The sequence below is a fragment of the Castanea sativa genome, chromosome 4, assembly GCF_040712315.1.
Source record: "Castanea sativa cultivar Marrone di Chiusa Pesio chromosome 4, ASM4071231v1".
Classification (NCBI taxonomy): Eukaryota; Viridiplantae; Streptophyta; class Magnoliopsida; order Fagales; family Fagaceae; genus Castanea; species Castanea sativa.
The window spans coordinates 11,745,758-11,759,222 of record NC_134016.1 but is presented as its reverse complement, the minus strand read 5'-3'; positions in this window follow the sequence as shown (position 1 = coordinate 11,759,222).

Below are 13,465 nucleotides of genomic sequence, written 5' to 3'. Positions count from 1 at the left end.
TGTTTGCTTATAATAGGACATCCAACTATCCAAGAGCCAATCCTCTCTCTGCATGCATGTACTGTAAAATCTCTTAAAACAAGAGGGATATTAGTCTACATTAAAAAAATAATTAGAGTGTTATGTATTAATTCCTATAAAATAATTAGCAAACACCTTACAGTGCAAAATTGTTCAACAACAATAGGATCATCGTCATTTTGAATTGATTTAAATTCATACCACCATATTATATAGCTACTTGTGAGAACTATACAAATTTATAAATCAACTCACCCACATTTGAAAGAAGGATGGAGATAATGAAGACGAAAAAGATTGAACCAACTCTGGAAAATTTGAATTACTTCTTGTAGTCACAATAGCTCATGTCACATACGAATATATGTCAGCGATTTTATGATCAAAGGGTAGATTTGAATAATGTTCCTTCAAACTAGTTTAGAGGTAAATTCTGTCCTCTATCCCTATATATTATAAAAATCTCATGAAACAAAAGGGGAATTAGGTTATATTAAAAGAAATAATCAGAATATACTAGTGCTTTATATGTAGATTCTTGCAACATATAATTAGCAAACACGTTACAGTGTAATTTAGCTCAACGACAGCACTATCCCCTTCATTATGGATTGATTTAAAATCAATACCAAGAAATTTGGAAGAACTATATACAAACAGAGTTGGCTGGAAAAATGGAGATGATTAAGACGAAAAAGAAGTTAACAACTAGTCTACCCATGTGTTTTGCACTAATGCCAAAAACAAAAGATTATTGTTGATATTTATAGCATACAAGTTGTTGCGATTAAAATAATGCAAACCCAAGTGTAAATTATCAGAAGTAATGATATCTCAATGAGTTTGAGTTCGATTTATAGGTAATAACCGATACTAATGTAAAAACTTCTATCATTAAGCAAAAAATAAAAATAGTTGTTTGTGTATTTTTCATTCAAAGATGGAGCACGGTAATATTAAAACTACAATTAGAAATAGCAAAATAAATTTGAGAGAAATTAATGGAGAAAACCACTAGGTATTCAAATAACCACCTAATTCTTTGTCATATGAACTTGAATTATTTTGAATTCAATTCGGGTAATGTGCCAACTTGTCTAATCAAAAAATAAAACAATAAAATACTCAAAGAAAGCGTAAAGTAGATTGAATGTGAGTTGATTGAGCTAGTAATTCCATTGACACGCTACAAAGGAGACCAAGCATTCAATATATTCTCAAATCATAACGAATCATGGAGTTCAATCACTCTATATATTTAAAGCTCATATTAAATCTTAAGAACTTTTAAAATTGCAATGATTTCAAATAGTAAAACCTCAATCTCAAAATTCAATCATCAATTACTCCATACATAGATAATCCTAAGAACTCATAATTAAAAATGTTAGGTTTCACCTCTAACCCTAGCTAGAGATTTAGCCACTTATAGTTATGTAAGATAAATCCACAAAAATTCCAAACATCCAAAATAAATAAACAATAAGATGATAAAAAAAAAATGTTCTAGGTTTTTTTTTTTGCCTCTATAACCTCAGTCTTCTCCAAAGAAAAAGGGGGAATCCCTCAAATTTGGGATGTCAATCCCTTAATTTTGGGTTTTTATTTTATTTTTTATTCATTTTTTACTGTCAACTTTCAGACAACTTTTGACCTCAAAACGTTTGATTCTGAATTTGTGGTGAACTATAATGTCAACCTCCAGGATTTTTTCCAACTTTAGCTTGAACAAATTTTTTTTCTTGCCTTTTTTTTTTTAATTTATTTTTTATTTTTTATTTCCACTCATCTTTGACTAGTTAAATGATTTAAAAGCCATGTCTCAATTGATCTTGACCATTGGATTCCCTTATTTGCTTAATGTTTGCATGATTAGTTGATTATTTTTTTAATATCATACAAAAGGAAATTACACGTTATGACTTATGAGTATGTTTTAGAGAAAAATTTCAAAATTCCACATTTATGTGGAAGTGCAAGAATAAAGAAAAAATATATGTGATAATGGTTACTAAAACTAATATAATAGTGTAATTTTAAGCAATTATCCCTAATGATTGAAATTGAAGAGAGGAACATCAAAGTAAGCTATGAACATGTAATTTATGAATAAAAAGGTTCTTAAGATTGTATTTTCTTTGTGCCACAGAGCCAATCAATTGCAAGCCAAAATTTTGTAAGTTTAAATAACCAAAAAAAAACCTAAAGTAAGCTGTAAACATGGAATATGTTGATAGATAATGCTTAAGATTGTGTATTTATCTTTGTGCTAACTTTAGTTTTGAATGATTATTTGCGATATAGTTATTTGTTACTTCTAAATTTTATTTTTTAAAATTATATTTGTTTGGTTTTTCATATTTCAAATCGTCAGGACAATTGATATCCCTAAAGGGCCTGAGGAGAGAAGAGGATATGGCAACCTGGACAAGGACGATAAGAGGAAGCTTCCTGGAGGATATACCTTTTACCTCCGCATTCAATGCCCTCCACCAACCCTATTAGTTGCATTAATGTGGAAATGATCCCTGAACAGTGACTTTACAGCTAGCATCACCTTCTACCACCTTCATTAAAGCTTTGATGGGAGAAGTATTCTGGGAGAAAGCTTGGACACGTACAGGTGGAGGGTTAAGATGCATAGGAAAGGGCTATAGAAAGGAGGGAACCCACCTGAGAAAGGAGATGGACATTTTTCAATACTACTAGAACATGAAAGAGAATAGTGTAGCACACTTGGTGTAAAATTTGAACTACAATTACATAAGAGAAATTGGTTCTCGGATTTACCCGAGGAGGTTATTACTCCTATTTATTGTCTAAATTACATTCACACGATATTCTGGGTTGTTCGGCCTAAGGCTTGGACATAGGATAGAATTGCACTTGGTTAAACTTCTTAATCTCTCTCTCTCTCTCTCTCTCTCTCTCTCTCTCTCTCTCTCTCTATATATATATATATATATATGTCGCGCCCCAAACCCAAAAGGGTACAAAGCATGAAAAAAACATCTCAAAGGTACCTGTAGATTTTTCATTTTTGACAATTCAATCCAATTAAATCATATCAAGTACAACATCAAGAATTATCATAATAATTCCATTAAAGATACTCCCAAAGTAAGTCAAGGCTATATGCAATAATTACAAGGACCATTGGTTACAAAAGAATGGAGGTCTGAATAAATAATTACACATCATTAACTTATCCCATTTGTGGAAGTAAAGTCATAACTACTATCATATACAAAAGAATGAATCAAACCTACTCTAGGATTTACATCATCTAAATATCTCCATTACAAAAGTCCAGTCTTTATAGTAGTTAGTCTAACTACTGCTAGCCTAAAAACCTATCTCAAAATGATCGTTGCCTACTCTGAAAAGTTTGTAAAAGAATAGGATGAGACAGAGCCAAGTAAGTAGCATAATTAACGGAAGTGGGAGAAATGCAAGTTTCATGATAATGAGCATTTTACAAGACATTCTATAATTTGAGAATTTCCATTTAATTTATGCAAAATCAATTTCATTAACAACACGACAAGAATGATAGAAATAATATAGCACCAAGCTTCGCAAAATAACTATGAAGCTATATTTTATTCGCTATGAGCCATAAAAATATCCAATACCATTTCAAAAGCAGAACCAAGGTGCCATAAAGACGGAAATGTCATCAAGACATCATACTGCCACAGACAGGTCAAAACCCAAACACATTAGCATGATATGTACATTTTTTGGCATGTGGTCTATTGGCCCTGCCTGGCCTCACCCACACCCTCAATGATTTACCTCTCCCCCCCATGGGCAGCAGGGAATGACAGAACCCCTTTTGCATGTGGTCTTTTAGCGCTATGGGTAGTAGCCTCACCCACATACTCAAGGATTTACTTGCGTCATGCAAAGTGGGAGCCTCTAGCCTTAATTGTTGTCACAAAGATGGAGTAATCACACGTCACAAAGACGTTGTCGCAAAGATGAGGTAATCACCAACATCATAGCACAAGGGCAAACCCACATCAAAAGCTCACACTCATTGAACTTGGGCATTTTGGGTTAAGTGTGTCTCCATACATTATATGTTGTACCTATGATTGAGTAAGGCTTCAACACATTATGAGTCAAGGCAATTGTGTATTGGTGACTCTTGTAGTTGTGCAAAAAAACTCACATGTCCATCCTAAACATGATTGAGTAAAGGGCACACTATTGGTGCAACTAGAAAAAAGTCAGAAGGGATACTTATAAAAATAAATAAATAATTAAATTTTTTGAAGGGGTGCCCAATATATTTTACTCTTTTCAATATTCAACATCTTTTATAGCATTTACAATTCACAGACTAATTTTGTTCCAAATTTTTGATTAGCCTAATTGATATTCATAAAATCCATTTCCATAACTAATTTTAATTTTTTAAGTTTTTTTTTTTGAGAGAGAGTTTCAACCTATCATGGAATTGCCTTTTTTTACCACAAAGAAAATAAACCATCTTAAGCGTTTTTTATTCAAAAATTCCATGTTCAAAGCTTATTTTAATAGTCCTCCCTTTGATTTCTATCACTAGAATACTATAAATATTAACGAAGATATTTTGTATTTGGCATTAGCGCAAATCCAATGGGAAGACTAGTTGTCAACTTTCTTTTCGTCTTAATCATCTCCATCTTTCCTTCAAACTCAAGTGAGTACAATTACACATGTATTTTTATTTTGATAATTCAAAAATTATCATAGAGGATGAGAGATTTAAATCTTGTATAACTCCGTTAAAAACACCATAAGGTACTAATCAATTGAATTACAAGACTCTTGGCATACTCATTCGTATATAATTCTCTTGAATTTCATGATTTTGATTTGGGATAATTACAATAAACCCACTTGTCCTGTTGTTAAGCTTGTTTTCACGTTGTTGAACTGTGGTTTGAAAGTTCACACTTTACTCACATAAGGTCCCCTCCATTAAAAGCTCCATAACCTACCTCTGTTAAACACGGGGTAATTATGCATTATACCAAGATTTTAGGTTCTTCAAACACATCAGCCAATTGGTAGGAATTCATTCCGAAATTATCTATAAACAAAATCATTAACAGTCTCTCATATAACATAACTTAAATCTATTAAAACACAATTGAGAACAAGAAGGAACCCTCAAAACTGCAAAACGTACATTGATAACATGTATCATATACATTGTTGTTGTTGTTGAGCAACTTTACACTTTCAGGTTTTTGCACTGTAACATGTTTTTACTTTTTCAGTTATATATATATATATCATCTCTCCTCTCTACATAATAAATAAATTAAAGTCCATGCATGATTCATAAAGCAGAGACAATTAACGCTTGAGCTTCATGGTCTCTACCGACCTTATGGGTTTCGTCAATGATAACACTTGGGCTGCAGAACTTTCATTTGCAGGAGATTTTGGGCTTGAATACTCCAAAGGCAGAGAGGAAGCACAGTCTTCTATAGTGACATAGTCAACAAAGAAGGCTGAATCGGTGTTTGAGGATTTTGGTCGATAAATCTGTGCAGCTAAAGATTTTGCTTGAGGCTTTTGTGGTTTGGATGGAACTTGTGAAGAAATGGATCTATGTTGTTTGGATGGAGTTTTCATATGTAAGAAAGAATGGAAAAAAAAAAATGATGAAATTGGGAAAAAATTTAGAGTGGAGGGTGTATCTAAACATTTTATTATTAACGCTTCACTTGCTTCTATAAAAAACATATTGCGGAAAATAATTCTTAATGGAAAATTGTCTCATTTTCTTATATTTGATTGCAATTTTGAAAATGAATTAAGAGTTATTTGGATATGCTGTTCTAAAAAATGCATTTAAAAAAAAAAAGAAGTGTTTTGAAAACATAGTTTTTAAAATTATATTTGAGTTTTTGGTAAAACATGTTGCTCTAAAATTGCTGTTTTGAGAAATTTACAGAAAAGGACCTAACGGGCTATGCTGTAATGATAATAATAAGAGTAATAATATATATATATTTATTAAATAATGCAATAATAAGAAAACATCCCATAAAAAATTTAATAAATAAAATAATAATAATAATAATAATAATAATATGGTTCTATTTGATAGTGTAATTTATTTTTGTTATTATAATAATAAAAAATTACACAAGAAGGACACCTAATTTTTATCTTTCCCAATGTCTATCTCCTACTACCACAAGCTTCTCCTTCACTTGTTGAGTAGCTGGAGAAAAATCCTCTACCGCCGATCACATGAGTTGCATTTAACCTTAGAAATTTCTAAAAAAATTCATTCAATTGCATCCAAGTTTCTCCAAATTCATCTTCTTTGCGTCACCCACACCTCATCCCATACCAAAGTAATTTTTGCTTGCGCTCCAATTTTTGCATGCCTAGAATATTCAATTAATAAAAAATGCTAGAGAGAAGAAATTTCATCAAAGCCGAGCAGAATTAGATATTACCAAGGTGTAGAGGAGATAGATGATAGCAAGGTAGCAGGCAAGACATTAGTATTTGTGAGGATATTTTAGGAATTTCAAACTTCAACCGCTTGTGTTTCACAAATGTGAATTTTTAGAGTTTTCAAAAACGTAATTTTTCAAAAAATGTAATGCCAAACGCATAGCTTCCAGCGTTTTTGATAAAAAACGCGACTTTTCATTTAGAAAATACCCCACCAAACGGAGCCTAAAAAAACATTTTTGTTGTTTGGTTTGCATAGAAAATAATAAATACTACATGTAATCCCAATTAATTATGTGTACAGGAATTTTTGTTCATGAATACAAATCCAATGAATTAAAACATTTTCTATTTTTGGGCTATTTCGAAGGCTCATATTTGAAAATTGGTCCTATAAATGGAATTTATGTGAAAATTTAAGTGAGAATAGCTTGAACCAAAAAAATCTCATTTGGAAAAGGTCAGCAATTGATCAATGACAGTCAATGATTGTCAATGGTTGATCTTTAGAGAACGAAAGTAGGATGAAAAGTGGGAATTTACGATTGGGAGAATTTTTATGCTGTGAAGTTTATTTGTGGATTTGTACCGAGTATGTAACATTCTGAATGTTCTCTTGTTCTTAAAAAGGGATGGTTTTTTTTATTTTGTTGGATTTGTTTTCCATTTACCATAGAAAGTGTTTTCTACATATTTGAGTTTCTGTCCAAGCCAAAGACTAGAAGATGTGGAAACAAAATTTTGTTGAAAAAAGCGGGGTGTAAGAAAAAAAAAAAAGGTTTTAAGTAAAATAAAAAGTAAAGGGAAAGGGAAATATAATGTTAGAAACAAAAGATGGATAATCCAACTTGAACTTTGTCTTTGATTTACGATTTCACCTTTTGCTAAGAGCTTTTTTTGTTTTTTGTTTTTGTTTTATTCGATAGTTAAGGGAGGGGGTATTTGAACCTAGGACATCTTCATTGCAAACAAAAATGTTAGGGTCAAATTTTTCATTAGTTGGCATATACTTTGACAAAATGCACTTAATTTGTATTTGGGTAGTTCTAAGTGGATTCTAGAATATTATGAAGTATGTTTTATGACAAAAACAAGTAGAATTATTGAAGACATGAAAACTATGTAAAGAAACTAGTGTGAAAAGCTGACAAGAGTAGACCTCAACACAAGCTTCTGTCGAGACATAATTAACCTTGATACAAGCTCGATATCTCTTGATCTATCTAGCTTCACAGATCCAAAAATTCTAGATCTATTTTTTGGCCTATGATGACTTATGCTTTTAGAGTTTCATTCACTAAACTTCTAGACTATATAAAAGGATTATTTTAAAGTCGTCCTCATACACAAAGACTTAATTAGAGAATCTATACATTTATTGTGAAGCTACTACATTCTTATGCACTTTAGGGTTTTGTGACTAAGTGCTTCCTTTTCTTCAAGTATATTGAAGAACTTTGCATCCATCAACAAGCTTTAAGTTGCTGGGAGATAGTCACATATTGAGATCCGTGCAAAGGGAAGAAGTTTCTACAAAATCAAGACCGATTGGGGATTGGCGTAAGATTCCTTGTACTTGTAATCTCTTTATTTTGATTAGTGATTCTTGTGAGTGGTAACCTGAAATTCACGTGGTAAGGTTTCTGTTTTGTGAGAGTTTTTCCTATTAGTTAACAAATTATCGCGTCAATTTACTTTCCACTGCACTTTAGATTATTTGGTGATTTGTTCTTGCTTCTACGATATTGCATGTAATTTGATTTAATTAATCAACTTTAGTAATTGAATTAATTAACTAGAGTCAATCTATAATCCAACAACAAAGAAGTGATACTTGAGCAATAAGACTCTTTGCGTAAGAGCTTTTGTTTTAACTTAGAACATTAATGAAATAGCAATAAAATTTCTAGTCTAGTTAACTAGTTTATATGATATTTTTTAATTGTTAATGTTACCTTTCATGCTTAATGAAGTTAGAGCAAAGAGAATATAAATCTTATGAATTTTTTATTCAGTAATTCCAAGTTCATAAATTCTTTATACTTTTATATTTAAATATACAAAACTTTGACACAATTGTATACTTTTTCTACCTAAATAAAATGTATATTGATGAGGATAATTTTCGACCAACCCTCAAAAGGGATGATCAACCCTCAAAACGGATGACTAACCCCAAAAGGGAAGACCAACCTCAAAATGGATGATCAATCCCAAAAAGGAAGACCAACCCCAAAAGGGACGATCAACCCATGGGTTGACGGATAATCCCCGATCCTAATGACCATCCCCTAAGGTTTCCATGGGGCTTGCGTGGGGCCCACTCACACATCCTTATATGAAAATTGCTTGCACATCACAGCCAAAGGCCCTACCATGCAATCCGATCTCTTATATATGAAAAGATGACCCCGAGAATCTCAAGACATTTCTCTTTACAAGGAAATTTCCTCGTACTAAGGGATTAGGGTCAGCTCTATACCGCTATATAAACCGCCAAACTTACCCCTCTTGAGGTACGTGAATTTTCCCTAGCTCTTGCACTCTTGAGTTCTTGGAGATTCTTTTATCACTAACTTAACTTTCGGAGGGTCTTTGGTCAGTACCCCATTGGTGCCCTTTGATTGGTTCTTCTCTTTTGTTCTTCAGATACTTCCATTGGCAAGTGTATGGACAATAAACTTACTGACGATTTTTATGCATCATCAGTTGGTGCCATCTGTGGGAGACGAGTGATAAGCCATATTGTTGCTTCAAAGTCAAAGAGTTGTATGGTCTTGACACGATCAATGGCCACCACCAACCAAGAGATCGGGAACCTACCCAACACATTAGAGAGGCAGGTGCAAACCCTTGCTGCAGTGGTTGAACGACTCACTCAACAGAACCATGAATTGGAACGACAATTAGAGCAACAGAATAATCAGGAGGCGAATGACCAGAATGATGGATAGGATTTGGACGAATGCGACAACAATCGTCCCCTAACGAATGATCTCCAATAAAGGGATGAACAAGAGGAAAGCAATGCCATCAGTAGACAAGACTAGTAGGATACCAGTCATCCCTTCGAGCTAGAAGTTAGCGCGTTACGCATGGCACAAGAGATGTAGATGATGAAAGATAAGATGGATATGATAATGAATGCCCTGAAGGGTCGGATGTCCACTAGCTTGGACGAACTAGTCCATTGTACCGATTCTCCCTTCACTACATTGGTCACATCCTTTGCCCTTCCAGTTAAGTTCAGAATGACACAAGTGGAATCATACGACAGATCAAAGGACCCCCTCCACCACCTAGAGTCGTTTAAAACCCTTATGCACCTGCAAGGGGTCTTGAACAAGATCATGTGCAGAGCCTTACCCATCACACTCAAAGTACCGGCTTGAGTATGGTTCAGCAAGATAGCCCCTAATTTCATCTCAACCTTCAAGGAATTAAGTGGGCTCTTCGTCACACATTTCATTGGAGGTCAGCGATACAAGAGGTCCTTGGCAAGCTTCTTAAACATCAAACAGCGGGACGATGAGAGCTTGAGGTCATACGTCACTCAGTTCAATAAGGAGGCACTACTAATCGACAAAGCCGACGATAAGGTCCTGGTTACAGCCTTTACCAATGGTTTCCAATTCAGAAAGTTCTTGTTCTCTATTTACAAGAACGAACTGAAAACCATGGCTGACATGCTATACCAAGCCATAAAATATATGAACGCCGAGGACGCTGTGATTGCTAGAGGAGGCAGACTGAAGAAGAGAGAAAAGCACGACAATCCCCATCCGGATAGAGGGAGGAAGGTAGCCTGAATGGGTGATAGAAGGGATGAACGAAGATCAAGGCCCCCGCTGGGACGAGTTGCCAACTTCACTCTGCTTAACACTTCGCTCGATCAGGTCCTGATGCAGATTAGGGATGATCCCACCTTGACGTGGCTTGATAAGTTGAAGGGCGACCAAGCAAAAGGCCAAGGAATAAGTATTGTTGCTTCCACCACAACCATGGGTCGACACCTCCGATTGCTACAACTTAAAGAAATAGGTAGAAGCCCTCATTTGACAAGGAAAATTGCAACAGTTTGTGGGGTGAGAAAGGGCAGGAGAAAACCCACCGAGGGACTAAGAGCTGAACCGATGAGTTGAGGAACGACCCAGGGCCTTACTTGGAGAGATAAGAGTGATCATCGGGGGGAGCACGATGGTGGGGTTCTTAAGGAAAGCAAGGAAGACTTACCTACGGATGGTGCAAAATTTTCAGCTCATCGGTCATTTGCCCAAGCTTACTTGGATGGATGACCCAGTGATCAGCCTCATCGAGGAGGATGCCCGACGAGTCCATCACCCTTATGACAATGCCTTGGTGATCAATCTAACCATAGCAGACTACAAAACCTGACTAGTCTTGGTAGACAATGGAATCTCAGCTAACATCCTCTACTATTTGGCCTTCCAATAAATGAGGATTAGAAAGGAGCGACTTACGCCATCGGACGTCCCTCTAGTAGGAAAGGAACAAAGCCTACTAGAAGGTCGTTCCTGTTGGATCCATTACATTGCTAGTCACCATCGGCACCTATCCTCAATAAATCACCAAAGATGCCACTTTCTTGGTAGTGGATTGCTCGTCAGCTTACAATGCCATCATAGGGCGACCAAGGCTCAACACATAAAGGGTAGCCACATCCATATATCACCTATTACTAAAGTTTCTAACAGAGTGTGGGATAAGAGAAGCCCAAGGAGATTAGGTGACAGATTGGGAATGCTATGTAGCCATGCTGGAGATGGACGAAAAAATGACCACCATGAACATTGAAGAGCGACAAGTGAATGTATAACTGACGGAGGGATTAGAGACCATCTCCCTGGATGAAGGATACTCGGATTGGGTCACTTGCATCGGCACGCAAGCTAGCCTTTTGGTCCAAAATAGGCTGATCATTTTTCTAAGGAAAAACCTAGACATCTTCACTTGGAGCCATGAAGATATGCCTGGGATCGACCCAAGCATCATGGTCCATCAGCTCAACATATCCCTATCCTTTCCACCCATTTGCCAAAGGAAGAGGGTCTTCGCTTAAGAAAGGGATAATACGATAGCTGAAGAGGTTCATAAACTGTTAGACGCAAGCTTCATTAAAGAAGTCTACTGCCCCGAATGGTTGGCTAATATGGTCATGGCCAAGAAAGCGAATGAGAACTGGAGAATGTGTGTGGATTTTATCGACCTAAATGAAGCTTGTCCCAAGGATAGTTATCCCCTCCCACAAATCGACTTCCTTGTAGATTCGACAGCTGGACACCAATTATTAAGCTTCATGGATGCTTTATCTGGTTACAACTAGATCAAGCTTGAGGAGTCTGACAAAAAAAGACATAGTTCGTCATAAGCCAAGGCCTTTTTTGCTACAAGGTCATGCCATTCGAATTGAAGAATGAAGGGGCAATGTACCAAAGGCTTGTAAACAAGATGTTCGTCCTACGGATCGGACGAAAGGTTGAGGTGTATGTAGACGACATGTTGGTAGAGAGCAAAGAAGAGGATCACTACCTGAGTGATCTTAGGGAGACGTTTGAGACTTTTTGCCTTTACGGAATAAAGATTAATCCTAGCAAATGTGTGTTCGGGGTATCATTGGGAAAGTTCCTTGGCTTCATGGTATCCCAACAGGGTATTGAAGCCAACCTTGATAAGATCCAAGCAATCTTAGAGATGAGCCCCTCGAAGAACGTTAAAGATGTACAAAGCCTAAAAGGAAGAGTTGTGACACGTAATAGATTCATCTCGTGAGCAACAGACAAATGTTTGCCATTCTTTAGAATCCTGAAGAAAGCTTTTGAATGGACCAACGAATGTTAGAAGGCATTTGAAGAATTAAAGGCATACTTGGCATCCCCACCGCTCCTTAGTCTATCAAAACTTGACGAAGAGCTTTTCTTATACTTGGCCGTATCCCCCATAGCCGTCAGTTCAACCCTGATTCAAGATGAGGGTCACGTACAATTGCTCGTATTCTACACAAGTTGAGCACTCAGGGGGCGGAAGAGAGATATCCGCCAATTGAGAAATTAGCCTTCGTTTTGATCACAGCAGCCCGCAAGCTTAGGCCATACTTCCAAGCACATACCATAGTGGTTCAAACGGACAAGGCCCTCCAGAAAACAATGGATAATCCAGAGGCCACCGGGCGATTGGTCTTATAGGCAATAGAGTTGAGTAAGTTCGACATACAATACCACCTAAGCAGCTGGGGCCTTATTTGTCATATTTTGTAGCAACTCCTAAGTCATCGGGCATATCAATGGGGATTACAAAGCCAAAGGCGAACAAATGAAAAAGTATCTCAACCTTATTAGAAGACGAACAAATCAAACCTTTGCAGTAAAATTCTTGCAAGTCCCAAGGGAAGAAAATGAGTACGCTAATCGATTGGCCAAAACTGCATCTACGGAGCATATAATGATCGATTGACAGATCCTATTTGTCATTTAGTAGTCCCCCGCCATTGAGAAATTAAAGATACAGACGATTCCAAAGGGCGCTAATTGGAAAACTTCAATCATCTCCTACGTTAAGAATGGGACCCTTCCCGAAAACCATAATGAGTTTCAACAATTGAAGGTTCGGGTAGCACACTTTGTGCTAATAGCAGATGTGCTATAAAAGAGAGGTTTCTCTCGACCATACCTAAGGTGTTTAATCCTTGACAAAGCGGACTATGTCATGATGGAAGTCCATGAAGGAGTATGTGAGAACCACTTAGGGGCACGATCATTAGTTCATAAGCTCATACGAGCATGGTACTATTGGCCCATAATGCAGAAAGATGCCCAATCTTACGTGAAGGCATGTGACAGATGCCAGCGCTTCAACAATGTCATGAAGCAGCAGTCAGAACCACTCACCCTAATGAACGCCCTATGGCCTTTCACTCAATGGGGACTAGACATCATGAGACCCTTTCCAATGGCAA